This window comes from Phyllobates terribilis, unplaced genomic scaffold, assembly GCF_046119375.1.
Source record: "Phyllobates terribilis strain yellow unplaced genomic scaffold, ASM4611937v1 Scaffold_3__8_contigs__length_932513732, whole genome shotgun sequence".
In the NCBI taxonomy this organism is placed as follows: Eukaryota; Metazoa; Chordata; class Amphibia; order Anura; family Dendrobatidae; genus Phyllobates; species Phyllobates terribilis.
In genome coordinates, this window is record NW_027362763.1 from 223028805 (window position 1) to 223043853 (window position 15049).

Here is a 15049-nt window from a genome sequence, read left to right on the forward strand (position 1 = left end):
ATCGTAGGGTTCAAGCTGAGTTCTATCGTAGGGACAGATCTCCTCTCTTTCCTTAGCTCTGGTAGCAGAACATAACACCCACTGTCTGTTGCTGGACAGAACACAACTTCCTCATCGTACAGTCATGATGACTATCCTAAAAACAGGTCATCAATATGTTGTGACCGGACAACGCCTGTAAATGCTCTTCATAACTTTAAGTTACTTTCCATGTCTAACATCCTTACTTGCTTAAAATGAATGTTCAACTTTCACATTCTCCATTGATGGAATTCATGTTTTTATATTCCCGTCAGAACTTTGATTTTCTAAAACAGATATACAGGTAAAAGATTTTTCTGGGTTCAGTCATCCCCACCAGCAGATTGAAGGGGCTGCAGCACACCGAAACTGGCCCAGTTCTATTCTGTGTGTCGTGACTCTGAATTGTTCCTCTCAATTGCTGTTATATCTAGAATGGCAAAGAAAATTAACTTATATTCCTTTTTCAGATTAGCTGGTAAGCGCCCACTGGGTCTGATATTTGAACAGAGGTATATGGCAAATGCGAATGATATGCTGTAAATGTCTGATACATGGGGATACCTCCTCCGGGGCCTCAGCCTAGTAGGAAAAAGAGGACCTTGTGACTCCCATTTAGCCAGATCATGGTCACAAAGAGGTGCAGTAGGACGGGGTAAGTGCCTGTAACAAAAACAGATGAGCAACCAATTATGTTGTAGTTAAAAATTATATTAAAACATATTTTTTGCTTTCTTCACAAAAAAAGGCCAATGTGAAAAGAAATATCATCGTTCCTCAGAATTAGTGAACAAGTTATCCAGACTCTGCACACAGTCGTACCCCAGTTGTGTACCTGTCATATAAGCTCCCACAATGCATGGATCTCTGGATCCAGTAAAATTCCAAAATATAGCGCTTTTCTTAAATTTATGTGTTTTTCTGCAGGAAGCTGTTGGAACACCAATTTATAAACTGTCAGGTAGTGATCTGTACATCAGTCTCTTCTTATTTATTCCCAACCATCCCTGTCAGAAAAATAAGAAGACAAACACTTGTTAATTGAATTTCACACATATAAATTAAGAATATTCAATGAGTTCACATGTCAGCCCTCTCTGATATATTTATGCATTATAAGCAGCATAAAACTGTTATAAAACTGTACATCTGAAAAAAAACACAAAAATGTGAACATTTTTCAAGTAAACTCACTTTACACAGTATTTCTTAGCATCACATTTATAAAGGTGGTTTCACACTTGGATTTTTTTTACATACATTTCCTGCTTATTTTTCTTTTTAAACATTATGAACAGATATTTTTTGTTTAAGTTTAAGGAAATCTGTCAGCACAAAATAACTGTTTGAACCAAGCATGGGCAGTCGATGCACCATTGGCATGGCCGAGCAGTTCAGTGCACCTTTTCACCAACTTGTTCTGCATCTATCGCCGCTCCTTCCTTAATGGACAGCTCTAGTATTATAGTACCCACAGAAGGGTGGAAAAATTAAGGCGTAGTGAACTGTTTGGCCACACCAAGGGTGCACAGGTTTTCTAGGCTTAGACTGTGCAGTGATTTTGTGCTGATAGACTCCCTTTAAAAGTAAAATATAAAAAACACTATATTGCATCTTTTTGTGGCATATTACTCACTTTTGCTGCACACCCTTTAAAGAGGACCTGTCAGCAAGATATTTGACCCCTTAATAAAGATATGAGTGCAAAGTCCCTTTAATGCTTATTACAGTCATAACTTCCTAGCAGAATTTACATTTCCCACGAACAAAAGTACATTTTAATCAATAGATCTTGGGATAATAATAAGTTCCACAATTGGATGTGTTTAAATAAAATGTTCCTGTGCTGAGATAATGTTATAAATGTGCCCCTGCTGTGTACTGTGTAATGGCTGTGTCTGACTGCGCAGGAATATGGTCTGATCATACCACAGCTCCTGGGCAGGGGAGGAAGCAAAAGAGTATACAGACAGGACAGTTTGAGATTGCAGCTGATTCTTTTTGAGAGGTAAAACATTTCCCTGCCTATTGTTAGACAATGTTTTACTTCAAAGAAAGAATCATTTGCTATGGATTATCATACCCTGTACAGTGGGGGGCCAGTATCTGAACCATCAGAGATCAGAGGTTCCCAGCGAAGCACAGTTTGTACAGGAAAGTCGTTTTCCATCTCCAGTCACTGGGCAAGTCTCTCTCTTCTATAGAGTATACAATAGGCTGTTATGGTCAGAGAGGTCATCTCACACTGTCCTGTATAGTGTAAGCTCTTATGGTCAGTGGGATTCTCTCTACATCTCTCACCTCTCCCCCATGTGTATTTTCCAAGCAATTACAAGCTTTTCAGTATTGATATTTGTGCAAATTGAATTTTGAGGGAAAAATTGACAAACAAATTGACTGAAGAATTCTAATTTCAAAAGATCCGCTCATCTGTATTGCCAATGCAAGTCTGTGGATCCGTGAAAAAAATCAGACACACTCAAATACCATCTGTGCGTTGTCCATTTTTCATGGGCTGTTTGAAACCAGAAGCTTGAGAACATCCAGAATTTGCTTATTAATCTGAGAAAAACTGATGAAACTATAACAAAACTCTGATGGTAAAAACTGACACCCGAACCAAACTATGATGAAAAACAGTACAGACCTTCTGACCATTTTATGCATACAAGAAAAATCACTGATGTCTGAATGAGCCCTAAGTTGCAGTGTTGGTGATTCTTGTTCCGTGCAAAACTATTTAAACAAAAGAAAACTTTAAAACTAGTTTCCTGCCATCAAAATAATAGGTGGATGCAAAAATCTTCTGTTCCCAGGAATGTTATCAAGTTGGTGGGTGTATTTACATATAATTGTTTTTACATTATAAAAAATACTTGACATTTAGTTTGCTGGAAAGCATGGTGGGTAATTACACTGTTTACGTTTTGAAGGTCTTTCAATGGTTAAAACTAGGTTAAACACAATGAAATGCTGTGCAGCCGACAGACATAGGAATACTGGCCATATGGTGTTATGGTCTTCTGCCTGTAATCTGGCTAGTAATGTAACAAGAGCAGATTGGTAATGCTCAAATCTAGGAAGGACGGCCAAGCAGGATATGCTTAGAGCTGATCTCCTGTCATTATACACGCTAAGTTCTTTAACTCTCCATTATGTTTAAAAGGAACATATCCATGAACCAATATATAGCCCCGTGGTTCAGCAGTGTATACATTACTGTCATGTTATAAGGTATTATGACTCGTCGTATTTAACTCCTTACATTTTATACGATTTGTGTCGAAAACCTGATTTCAGCTCAGTATTTTTGCTACAACTGAGTTTGCTGTGGGAAAACAAAACCCAAAGCTCAGTCTGTGCGTACATCTGCTCTCTGTCAGGATTTCACTTGCAGTGTTTACCACCAGTGACCATTCTGCATCAAATGCAAATCTTGAAGACAAGCAGGGGAGCATGAAATTCTCTCTCATATTGACGATCTGACTTACTGTCTTCATTTCCCTTTCCTAATTGTCCAGGGCGGTGGAGAAGAGACAGCCTGACATGGTGTTTTCAGCCTTGCAGTCCGCTAAATGAATCATTTGACTTGAATTAATCAATTCATTAGGATTTAAATTCCCTTCTCAATGACAAGGTAAAGGAAGGTTGCTTCATAAGGTTAAATACCAGGAGCTCCTGACATACACAATTTTAGTAATGCAAAAATGAACTAAGAAGAAAATTTAATTAAGTAAGTTAACACGGGTAAGACGGATCCGCATTGTTTTATGAGCGCACTACAGAGTGCACTTCTTACTTTATATTACTGTATATACATAATTGCCAATTTTTACTACTGACATTTACTCACTACCACAACCCAATTTTTATGCCATGTCCCTTCCTCAAATCTGAAATGAGACACCAGGGCTTAGATCTCATTCAGACGTCTGTGATTTTTCTTGTAAGTGGACCATTATTGATCAGCATTTTGGATCTGAGTTTCATCAGTGTTTGGCTAGGTTTTTCAGTTTTTACCATCAATGTTTCATCTGTGATTTTTTACTAGTGTAATGAGAAGAAAAATAAACTGCAAAGCCTCTCCTATTCATTGCAATGGTAATCGTAGACAGCACACAGATTGTACTGATATCATCCATGTGCTGTCTGTGATTTTCACAAACCCATAGACATATATGGATAATTCTGATCTATGACTCACGTCAAAAATGGATGTCTCCATAATTTTTGCATGCCACAAGGTCTATGAAAAACACAGACATATGAAAAGCCCCATAATCTATCATGCATGAAAAACATGGATAGAACACATATGTGATTCACAGATGTCCGAATGAGGCCCTTCTCTGATAGTGGAGTATTCCAAAAGTGCTGGTTTTCAGGAGGGTTTGATAGGCTTCAGAGGTGCCTGGAGATATGTCAATTCGTCAGAGGCTCAGGGTATTTTCTGTTTTTCTATGACAGCCTCCAAGATGTTTTGGAGCAGAGCATATAGAAAGCAGTAACCCCAACCCGGCATGTGGTACCAGAGATGACATAACATTACGAAAGGTCACATGATTACATATTACATTTCTCTGTTAGATCCTGCAAAATATAACAATTGGAATAACTATTTAATATGTGATCCTGCCATTAGGCTCTCCAACCAAAAGAAATCAGTGCGTTAGGAGTTAAAGCTTGGACTCAAATTGGTCTTCCAAATGGACAATGACCACAAGAATACTTCCAAAGTTATGTCAAAAAGGCTTACGGACAACAAAGTGAAGGTAACGGAGTGACCATCACAAAGTCCTAATGTGGCGCCCCTGCGGGTTCAGTCGCCACAGAGGTACTGCATCTCACCCAGAGGTGTGCTATCCCACTCTTAGGTAAGGATGGAGTACTGCCCGGGACCCTAACACCTACATCCAACACTACACTACTCCAGACCAGCAGGAGGGGCAAGATGCGCTGCTACTCTGCTGAGCCATGTCCCTGGCTGGAGTGGGGGGAACCAAGAGAGGGGGAACCATGTAGTGGGTGTAGGTGGAGGAAGCAGATTAGGAAAGCACTAGAGAAGAAGGATATAAAAAGGAGAAGCCATCTTGGGAGTTCACTTCAGTCAGAGGAGGAGAGTGTGTGGAGCAGGAGCTCTGCTCAGGAGGAGGGCCTAGTGAGAGAGGCCCAGGACAGACTGAAGAGAGGAGAGGAGTGAGAAGAAAGGCTCCAGTAAGACAGAAAGGATCTCAGGGGCACGGGCAGTGTGGATGCCACCCGTGCGCCTTAACCCACCAGGAGTGGAAGGATTAGGTCGCAGAGAGGGGACCGGCCCCTAAACTAGCAGAGTTCTTCAAGTCTCAACTAGATAACTGGAGGGTGCAGCATTTCAGGTGCTGCAGCCAAAAGCCACATCTATCTCACCAAAAAGGTGGCCATAGAGGACCCAGGGGACAGAGAAAACGTCGCCCGACAAGGTTCGCGGTCACTGGCTTGGGACACTGGGTGTGAGGTGCAGGGAGACAGCCAGAAGGAACACACAGAACGGGGTCCCGCTAAGTAAGCTGGAATTGCCTGAGGGTTTGTTGAACCCCTCCATGAAGACTGCACCCCACTGTCTCTGCGAATTATTACTGCGCCATCATCCTCTGCACTACACTGTACAGCAACATCTATAACATCACCATTTCCTGCCTTGGAGCTAAGCTCTTCCTGTGGAGAGCTGAACCAACTCTGCTGCACTAACATCAGCCCCAGAGGACCTGCTCCGCAGCGGCGGCTCTCTTTTGCTGCATACCATAGGTGGCGTCACAAATATTATTTATATAAAAACTATAAATCCCCTGTAAATGAACCCTTTTTATTGACCACCATGGGTCACGGACCGGGTCGCTGCCACTGTGACATCTCTGCTAGCAACGACTGGCCCGACTACCGAGTACCCCACGGCCCAGGGGGCACGTCACTAACCTCAAATTTATGGGGGCAACCGAAAGTGCTATGTGAGCATGAAGGTCTACAAACTGGACTCAGTTACACCAGTTCTGTCAAGAGGAATGAGCCAAATTTCAGCAACTTATTGTGAGAAGCTTGTAGAATGCAACTGGGAATGTTTGACTCAAGTTAGACATTTTAGAGACAGTGATTTATAAAATGCAGGTTCCTGTTCTGGCAATAAGGTATAATCTTAATAATGTTAAAATAATTGGCCATGCAAGGGAATATGTAAACATTGGCCCCAATTCATCAAGACCGGCATTTTTCATGGGAGACTCCAACTTCAAATTGTCTCTTCAGAGAGGAAGAGGACTAGAACTCTAGTGCCACCCACAGGAAGTAGCAATACTAAAAGTCAATAGTGACCCTTTAACGAGCCTTATCGCATGATAAAAAGCCAAGACCAGAAACTGAATTTGCAGACACTGTGTTTCGGGGTCTCGTCAGTGCAAAGTGTGAGGGTTTTTTTGGCTGGATGGGAGGCGTCATAGCGGTATCTAGGGGTAATATTTCTCCTTGCAGAGAGTGACGTGTTAAGCACATCAGGTGAGGAGACTTTTAAAGCCACAATGCTCCTCTGGGAAATATGCAAATTGTCTCTTAAGAGAAGAAGAGGACTAGAACACTTGTGCCACCTACAGGAAGTAGCAATCCTAAAAGTCAATAGTGACTCTGTAACGAGCATTATCACATGACTTAGGATAAAAAGCCAAGACCAGAAGCTCAATTTGCAGACACTGTGTTTCGGGGTATTGCCCCTCGTCAGTGCAAAGTGTGAGCTGTGGTTTGGCTGGATGAGAGGCGTCAGACCTGAATCTAGGGGTAATATTTCTCCTTGCGGAGAGTGACGTGTTAAGCAAGTCAGGTGAGGAGACTTTTAAAGCCGTAATGCTCCTCTGGGAAATATGCAAATTGTCTATTCAGAGAGGAAGAGGACTCCTACTTCATTAACAGAATGGAGTATGCCTCCATGTGCACCTTGCCACGATCTTACGGCAGGTAGACATTAATGCAAAGAGATAAACCTTTCCCAGGGTAAGATAAAACCCCAGAAAAAAGAAGAGTTCCATACTACATAAACTAAAAGAATACAATCTTTATTCAAAAATCTACTCGTATATTGACAATGATCAAATACATGATCTGGATAAAAATTCATAAAACAGAAAATGCATCTACAGGGCACTGCGGTTACATCTAGCATAATGATATTAATCTCAAAAGAGAATGCAGAGGAAGCATATACAGAGTGTCACCATCAACACAAATATTAGGGATAAACAACACAATATACCAATGAAAATCTGAAGAAGTGTTGTTTTGAAATATATACAGTACAGACCAAAAGTTTGGACACACCTTCTCATTTAAAGATTTTTCTGTATTTTCATGACTTTGAAAATTGTACATTCACACTGAAGGCATCAAAACTATGAATTTACACATGTGGAATTATATACTTAACAAAAAAGTGTGAAACAACTGAAAATATGTCTTATATTCTAGGTTCTTCAAAGTAGCCACCTTTTGCTTTGATGACTGCTTTGCACACTCTTGGCATTCTCTTGATGAGCTTCAAGAGGTAGTCACCGGAAATGGTCTTCCAACAATCTTGAAGGAGTTCCCAGAGATGCTTGGCACTTGTTGGCCCTTTTGCCTTCACTCTGCAGTCCAGCTCACCCCAAACCATCTCTATTGGGTTCAGGTCTGGAGGCTGTGGAGGCCAGGTCATCTGGCGTAGCACCCCATCACTCTCCTTCTTGGTCAAATAACCCTTACACAGCCTGGAGGTGTGTTTGGGGTCATTGTCCTGTTGAAAAATAAATGATGGTCCAACTAAACGCAAACCGGATGGAATAGCATGCCGCTGCAAGATGCTGTGGTAGCCATGCTAGTTCAGTATGCCTTCAATTTTGAATAAATCCCCAACAGTGTCACCAGCAAAGCACCCCCACACCATCACACCTCCTCCTCCATGCTTCACGGTGGGAACCAGGCATGTAGAGTCCATCCGTTCACCTTTTCTGCGTCGCACAAAGACATATTTTCAGTTGTTTCACACTTTTTTGTTAAGTATATAATTCCACATGTGTTAGTTCATAGTTTTGATGCCTTCAGTGTGAATGTACAATTTTCATAGTAATGAAAATACAGAAAAATCTTTAAATGAGAAAGTGTGTCCAAACTTTTGGTCTGTACTGTAGGTAATAAAGGAACATTGCCCTCCCACTGTCAAACACTACTGTTATGTAATGAAATATAAACAATACATATAGTCCATTGGAATCAGTGGTGACAGAGTTCCAATAATATTGCACCAAAACGAATATAACATGATTCTCCTACTGCCAATAGTATAGCACATAGCCCTTGGTAAATAAGTTCCAAGTCGATGTGAGCATTCTTGGGAAACTAATGCCTAACTATTGGGATATGTCTGCTAGAATAAAGATGTGAAAGAGATTTTACCTGTAAGGTGTGTGTGTAGATGACCGCAGAGCCCTCTCACCCCGTCGCGCATTTTGCTTCACTTCTTCTGCATTTTCACCATTACAGGATGCTATTCTTTTATATGTCAAGTCAATACAAAAGTTCAAATAGTGATCATTAAGGGTTTAAAGTCAAATTACTGTAGGCTGTAGCGTGGCTACATTGAAAAAATACATTTATATCCTCTCAGCAGCCTCTCACGTTAAGTCATAGAGGCTGGGTAGTAAGCAGTTACAGTCACCGCTCTATATACAATGAGCTGTAATCACTCCCTGGAACTTTAATTGACAGTTTCCTCTACAGCATATGTGTGCAGTGTGTGTGCAGAACAGGCTGTTACTCAAAGTGCCAGGGAGAGATTACAGCTGCGGGGACTGTTTGCAGATGGGTGACTCTAACTACTCCCTGGAAGTGAGTGGCTAGATGGAGAATATAAGTTTATTTCTTCCTATAGCTATTGTGGTAGATCAGCTCACTTGGCTGCACACAGAGGTAGACACAAGAACACTGTCTCTTTAAATCTCCCGTGTTTTATTAAGAGTTTGGCATAAACCACAGCAACGTTAGCAAAACAAACACGGCCTTCCCGGTCTAACAGGAAAAACAAAACATAACGTATTGTCTAGTCTAGGGGACTCTATAATGAATGGTATACAAAACAAAACATGCTTATTACGTTTTGTAATAATTTCTAGCTAATTTCCTATGGTTTTAAAGTGGAGAGGTTTTTTTTTTTTTTTTTTTTTGGAAAAGTATGCCCTTGAAATCAAATGTTAGAACAATAATTTTTAGAAAATAGGTAATTAATATCTTTAGATGCTCTTATTGTTACATATATATTTAAATAGTGCATCAATTGTTTATTCAATGAATTCACACATATAAAAAACTTGGGTAAAAAGTGATCAAATAATTAGTGCATTACTAAGTGACAGTTCACATTGTAATATGTTTGTAGAGGATGAATGTACTATAGGGTTAAACTAGTGTTTAGATCACTGCTAGCCTTGAATTAGTGACTCTGATATCACAGCGGATTTTGGTGGGTGTTACCCTTGGCAGCTTTCCTTGACTGTTTTCCTTGAAAAGTGCAACATTTATTCAGTACTTTATGCTATGACTAAGGGTTAAATATGATCCGAAACGCGTAAGCCCACACATGCTTTTATTTCTGTTGGAATTGTATTTTTTAACGATGGATTAAATAAAGGCTTTTTTTAATTTTTCTACATCGTGTGCTGGAAAACTATTTTTTACTTTCACTGAGGATTTTTCTCCCAGATGGGAATGGATTAATTCCGAGCACCGAGATCATGGAAAGGAGGACTGGGCCAGGTGAGCTGAAGATCTTTTTCTTACTTGCTTAATAGTGTTACTGGAGGAGACTTTATCCTTCATAAATATAGCGTAACAGCTGCCCATACGAGTTATAAGTGTTTGTCACACTCTCCTAATTCCCCTTTCGTTTGGATATATATTTTTCTGAGAGAATGGAAGTCACTTTCAAGGATACTTTATTTCTGAGCCTAGACGATAAGTCCAAACTGGAAAGAGTGGCATCTATAGTCTCCAAAATTAAGGGAAATCCTAATAATGAAGGTCAGGCAGATTTAAGACACAACATGCAACAATTGGAGAAACTCCTGTCTACACGCCTGAGAACCTGGTGGGATCATATCATGTTTGAAAAATATGTAGAAAATTTGATGATTCCCAGAGGACTAAGAATAAAAAAACAGTCTACCGTTCAATTTGATGAAGTTTTCCAAAAAGAATGGAATGACATTTTGACGGGATGTTCCCTTAATCTTATGGAGCTCCTTATAGATTCTGAACAAAAAAAAGTGAAAGAGCTGGATCTAAAAATCAAAGAAATAGAAAATTCTTTGACAGAATTTTTAGACAATGCCACATATAAGAAGCTGAGGTCTGACATTATGGACAGATTGGAAAAATTAGAGGATACTATTGTTGAGAATAAACAAAAAAAATATGAAAGAGATGTTAAAGATTATGAGACCGGACATGTGTATGACTGGCGACCCCCGCAAAGACCCTATAGAAATCCTAGATCTCCAAAGAAACCAAAATCAATTTTAAAAGGTCAAAGTGGCAATAAGATCTCAGGAGGTGGAGGGACACCGCGAGTCACTTTTAGCTCCTCTGAACCTGATACGACAGATGGGGAAACGGAAGAAGATGAAAATGATTGTTATGGTTTAGGAGAAGGATCTAGTGGGGCAAAAAACGGTGCAGCTCCAAACCCAGATCCAAATCAAAATCCTGCAGGAGAGCGGGGCGTAAGCACAGATCTAAAACACAGGAAACACAACTACAGGACAAGATACCGCAAATAAATCAGTTTACGGTCCTAAATCAATCTGCATGTATCCTTACGAACAATGAATTGAAAATATTGCGCAAAGGGCTTAACTTTGTGCCAAAGGACAATGGTGACTTTTTTCTACAATCTTGGATGTCAACAAATTTGTGAGAAGACTGACTATCAGGAAACATTTTTTTGACCAGGATCAATCAGCTGCTGAAACGAATCCTTCTTTTTTGCCAGTTAATGAGTATGCAGGACTTTTGTTTAAAGAACAAGTTACCCTGACAGAACTTAATTCCTTATCTGATTTTTCACAAAAGGACAATCTTGTTGGTGATAACAGTGATGTTTCTAAAGTGCTAAACATAGATTTTTATCCCTTACAATCAAGAGCCCCCATTATGGATGAGTTTCAGCTTTCTGTGGAACGGGAATTAAAATCTGTATTTTCTAATTGTAGTAAGGGGGATAATCTATCTAAGGGAGAAAGACCAGCACTAAAAAGTATACAAAACAACCCAAACATTGTAGTGAAGAATGCTGATAAGGGGGGATCAGTGGTAATATTGGATAAGACCCTATATATAAGAGAGGTTAATAATATTCTAAATGACAGCCACTCATACAGAAAAATTGATGGGGATCCAACCCGAACTATAGAGGAAAAATTGGGGAAAATTCTACAAGAGGGGGTAGATTTAGGTATTCTTAATTTAAAACAAAAAGAATTCCTATTACCAGAAAATCCCCAAATTCCTATTTTTCATGCCCTATCAAAAACTCATAAAGGGCTTTTTCCTCCTCCATTTAGGCCTATAGTGTCGGGTGTGGATTCACTATTGGAAAGACTAGGTACCTGGCTAGATGAGAGACTGCAACCATTGGTAGTTATGTCACCCAGCTATTTGAAAGACAGCAAACATGTACTATCAGTAATGCTAAATCAGAACTGGGATGAAAATCTCATGTGGATTACCTGTGATGTAAAAACATTATATTCTTGCATTCCACATGGTTTAGCTATGCAAGCATTGACAGATCAACTAAACACATATTCCAATTATTCTGATGTAATGAAAGAATATATTCTGGGTGTCACTCTATTTTTGCTTCAGAACAATTACTTTAAATTCTCCCACCAGTTCTATGTGCAGTGTCAGGGATGTTCCATGGGAGCTAAATTCTCCCCATCCCTGGCTAATTTGTACATGAACTGGTGGGAGTCCAAATTTATCTACTCTGAATCTAAGCCTTATTCAGACTGCATAGAACAATACCTGCGTTTTATAGATGACATCTTGATAGTGTGGAAAGGATCAGATGATTTAGTCCTTGGTTTTAATGGTTACATTAATGACAATGATTTAAATCTGTCTTTTACAGTAGATACCAATAGGGATACGATTTCCTTTCTGGATATACAGCTGAGTGGAGATAGTTTGAATAGGAAAGTAGACTGTCAGCTTTTCCGCAAAAAAATCTCAGGAAATTCTATTTTGCCTCCAGTCAACACCCACAACATGTAATCAGGAATATCCCCACCGGGGAATTTATCAGAGCTCGAAGGTGTTGTACTGATGACAGAAAATATAAGGAGGAATGTGACAACATTAAAAAGAGACTACAGCATAGGGGCTATAATCATAAAACCATTGAAAAAGCTGAAATAAAAGCTAATGAAAAAAGCAGAGATCAATATCTACTCCAGTCAAAAAAAATCAGACAGGAAAGATTTCTCTAAAGAAATGATCTTCTCCACCACATATCATAGCAATTATTATAAAGTAATTAATGTTGTTCGAAAACATCTACCATTATTAACCACTGACAGTACCATTAGAGAAATTCTAAAAAATGGTTGTAAATTCGTTCCAAAAAAATCCCTGGCAATAGGAAATGTAATCTCCCCGAGTGAACTCAGAGAAAATACAGGTAAAATAGGTCGTACATGGTTGTCCACTAAGGGCTCATTCAGATGCGGGCAGAAGTCATGTGGTTTATGCAAATTCATGATAAATAATAACAAGTCTGTCATAAGTAATGAGGGTCAAGTATTTAATCTAAAGACTTTCATGAACTGTGCTACTGACCACTGTTTTTATATTATTTTTTGCACAATATGCAGAAAACAATATGTGGGATCTACAAGCCGTAGTATAAGAAAAAGACTGTCAGAGCACATTTATGACATTAACAATGTCACTACCCGCAGTCTTTCGGGGGCTTCCAAACATTTTTTGTATGAACGCAAGGAGGATTTAAGTAGCCTGCGAGTAAAGCCCCCGTCTCACATAGCGAGATCGCTAGCGAGATCACTGCTGTGTCGCGGTTTTGGTGACGCAACAGCGACCTCACCAGCGATGTTGCTATGTGTGACACTTTGCAGCGATCAGGCCCCAGCTGTGAGGTCGCTGATCGCTGCAAAGTGTCCTGGACCATTTTTTGGTCGTTGTTCTCCCGCTGGTCAGCACACATCGCTGTATGTGACCAGCGGGAGCAGCGATCAGGCTGGTAACTATGGTAAACATCGGGTTACTAGGGGCACACGCGCACCTAGTAACCCGTTGTTTATCATGGTTACGAGCCTGCTAAGGTGAGCGGTAACCTCCCGCTCACTGTAGCAGAGTGGTAACCATGATAAACAACGGGTTACTAGGTGCGCGTGTGCCCCTAGTAACCCGATGTTTACCATAGTTACCAGCCTGCTCCTGCTTCAGCAGGCTCGTAACCAGGAGCAGGACATCGTGGAAAGATTCTTTCCATGATGTCGCTGCTCCCCTGATCGTTGGTGAGCCTGCCTGTTTGACAGCTCACCAGCGACCACATAGCGACGCAGCAACGATCCCTGACAGGTCGTATCATTGTCTGGATCGTTGCAGCGTCGCTAAGTGTGACGGGGCCTTTAGTGCTTTGGAATTTGTGTCTGCTCCCCGGCGAGGTGGAGATAGGGTTAAATTACTCCAGATGACTGAAGCTCGATGGATTCTAAAACTAAACACCAGGCACCCAGCAGGACTAAATCTAAAGTATGAATTGATGTATCTATATTAAAAAAGTTGGGACAAATTGAGGCATTTAATCAATGTAAATAATTTTTTTTTTTTTTCAAAAAAGGAGAGGGGGGGGGAAAAAAAAAAAAAAAAAAAAAGGGAAATTTTTTTTTATTTTTGTGATCAATGTAGGGGACTCTATAATGAATGGTATACAAAACAAATCATGCTTATTACGTTTTGTAATAATTTCTAGCCATTTTCATATGGTTTTAAAGTGGAGAGGTTTTTTTTTTTTTTTTTTTTGTTTTGTTTTTTGGAAAAGTATGCCTTTGAAATCAAATGTTAGAACAATAATTTTTAGAAAATAGGTAATAATATCTTTAGAAGCTCTTATTGTTACATATATATTTAAATAGTGCATCAATTGTTTATTCAATGAATTCACATATATAAAAAACTTGGGTAAAAAGTGATCAAATAATTAGTGCATTACTAAGTGACAGTTCACATTGTAATATGTTTGTAGAGGATGAATGTACTCTAGGGTTAAACTAGTGTTTAGATCACTGCTAGCCTTGAATTAGTGACTCTGATATCACAGCTGATTTTGGTGGGTGTTACCCTTGGCAGCTTCCCTTGACTGTTTTCCTTGAAAAGTGCAACATTTATTCAGTGCTTTATGCTATGACTAAGGGTCAAATATGATCCGAAACGCGTAAGCCCGCACATGCTTTTAGTTCTGTTGGAATTGTATTTTTTAACGATGGATTAAATAAAGGCTTTTTTTAATTTTTCTACATCGCGTGCTGGAAAACTATATTTTACTTTCACATAACGTATGTCACAGTCTTTGCTGCTAAGAGTAACCGCCCACTTAAGGAACAAACAATGCAAGGTTTGGCTTTCCTTCTCATGGCAATTATCTCCAGAGCTTGTGCCTCCAGACCCACCCCACGCCAAATTCTCAAAAAGGCTGGGAATTTATCCTCTGACCTCCTCCCTCTCTACAAGTGTTTAATCACCATAGCACTAAACATGGCTGATTAATCACTCGTTACTTTGTGTGTTGGAACATTTTTCATCTATTTATATTTCTGGAGCTAATAATCTCAGTGCTACATATCTTCCCTCCAGTACTTTGCCAGTGACTTTGTCACATATCCCCCCCTATGCCCAAAGCCATAGGTTTTGGCACCTTCAGTCACCAAACATGGAAGTCTAAACTGGACATCTATGT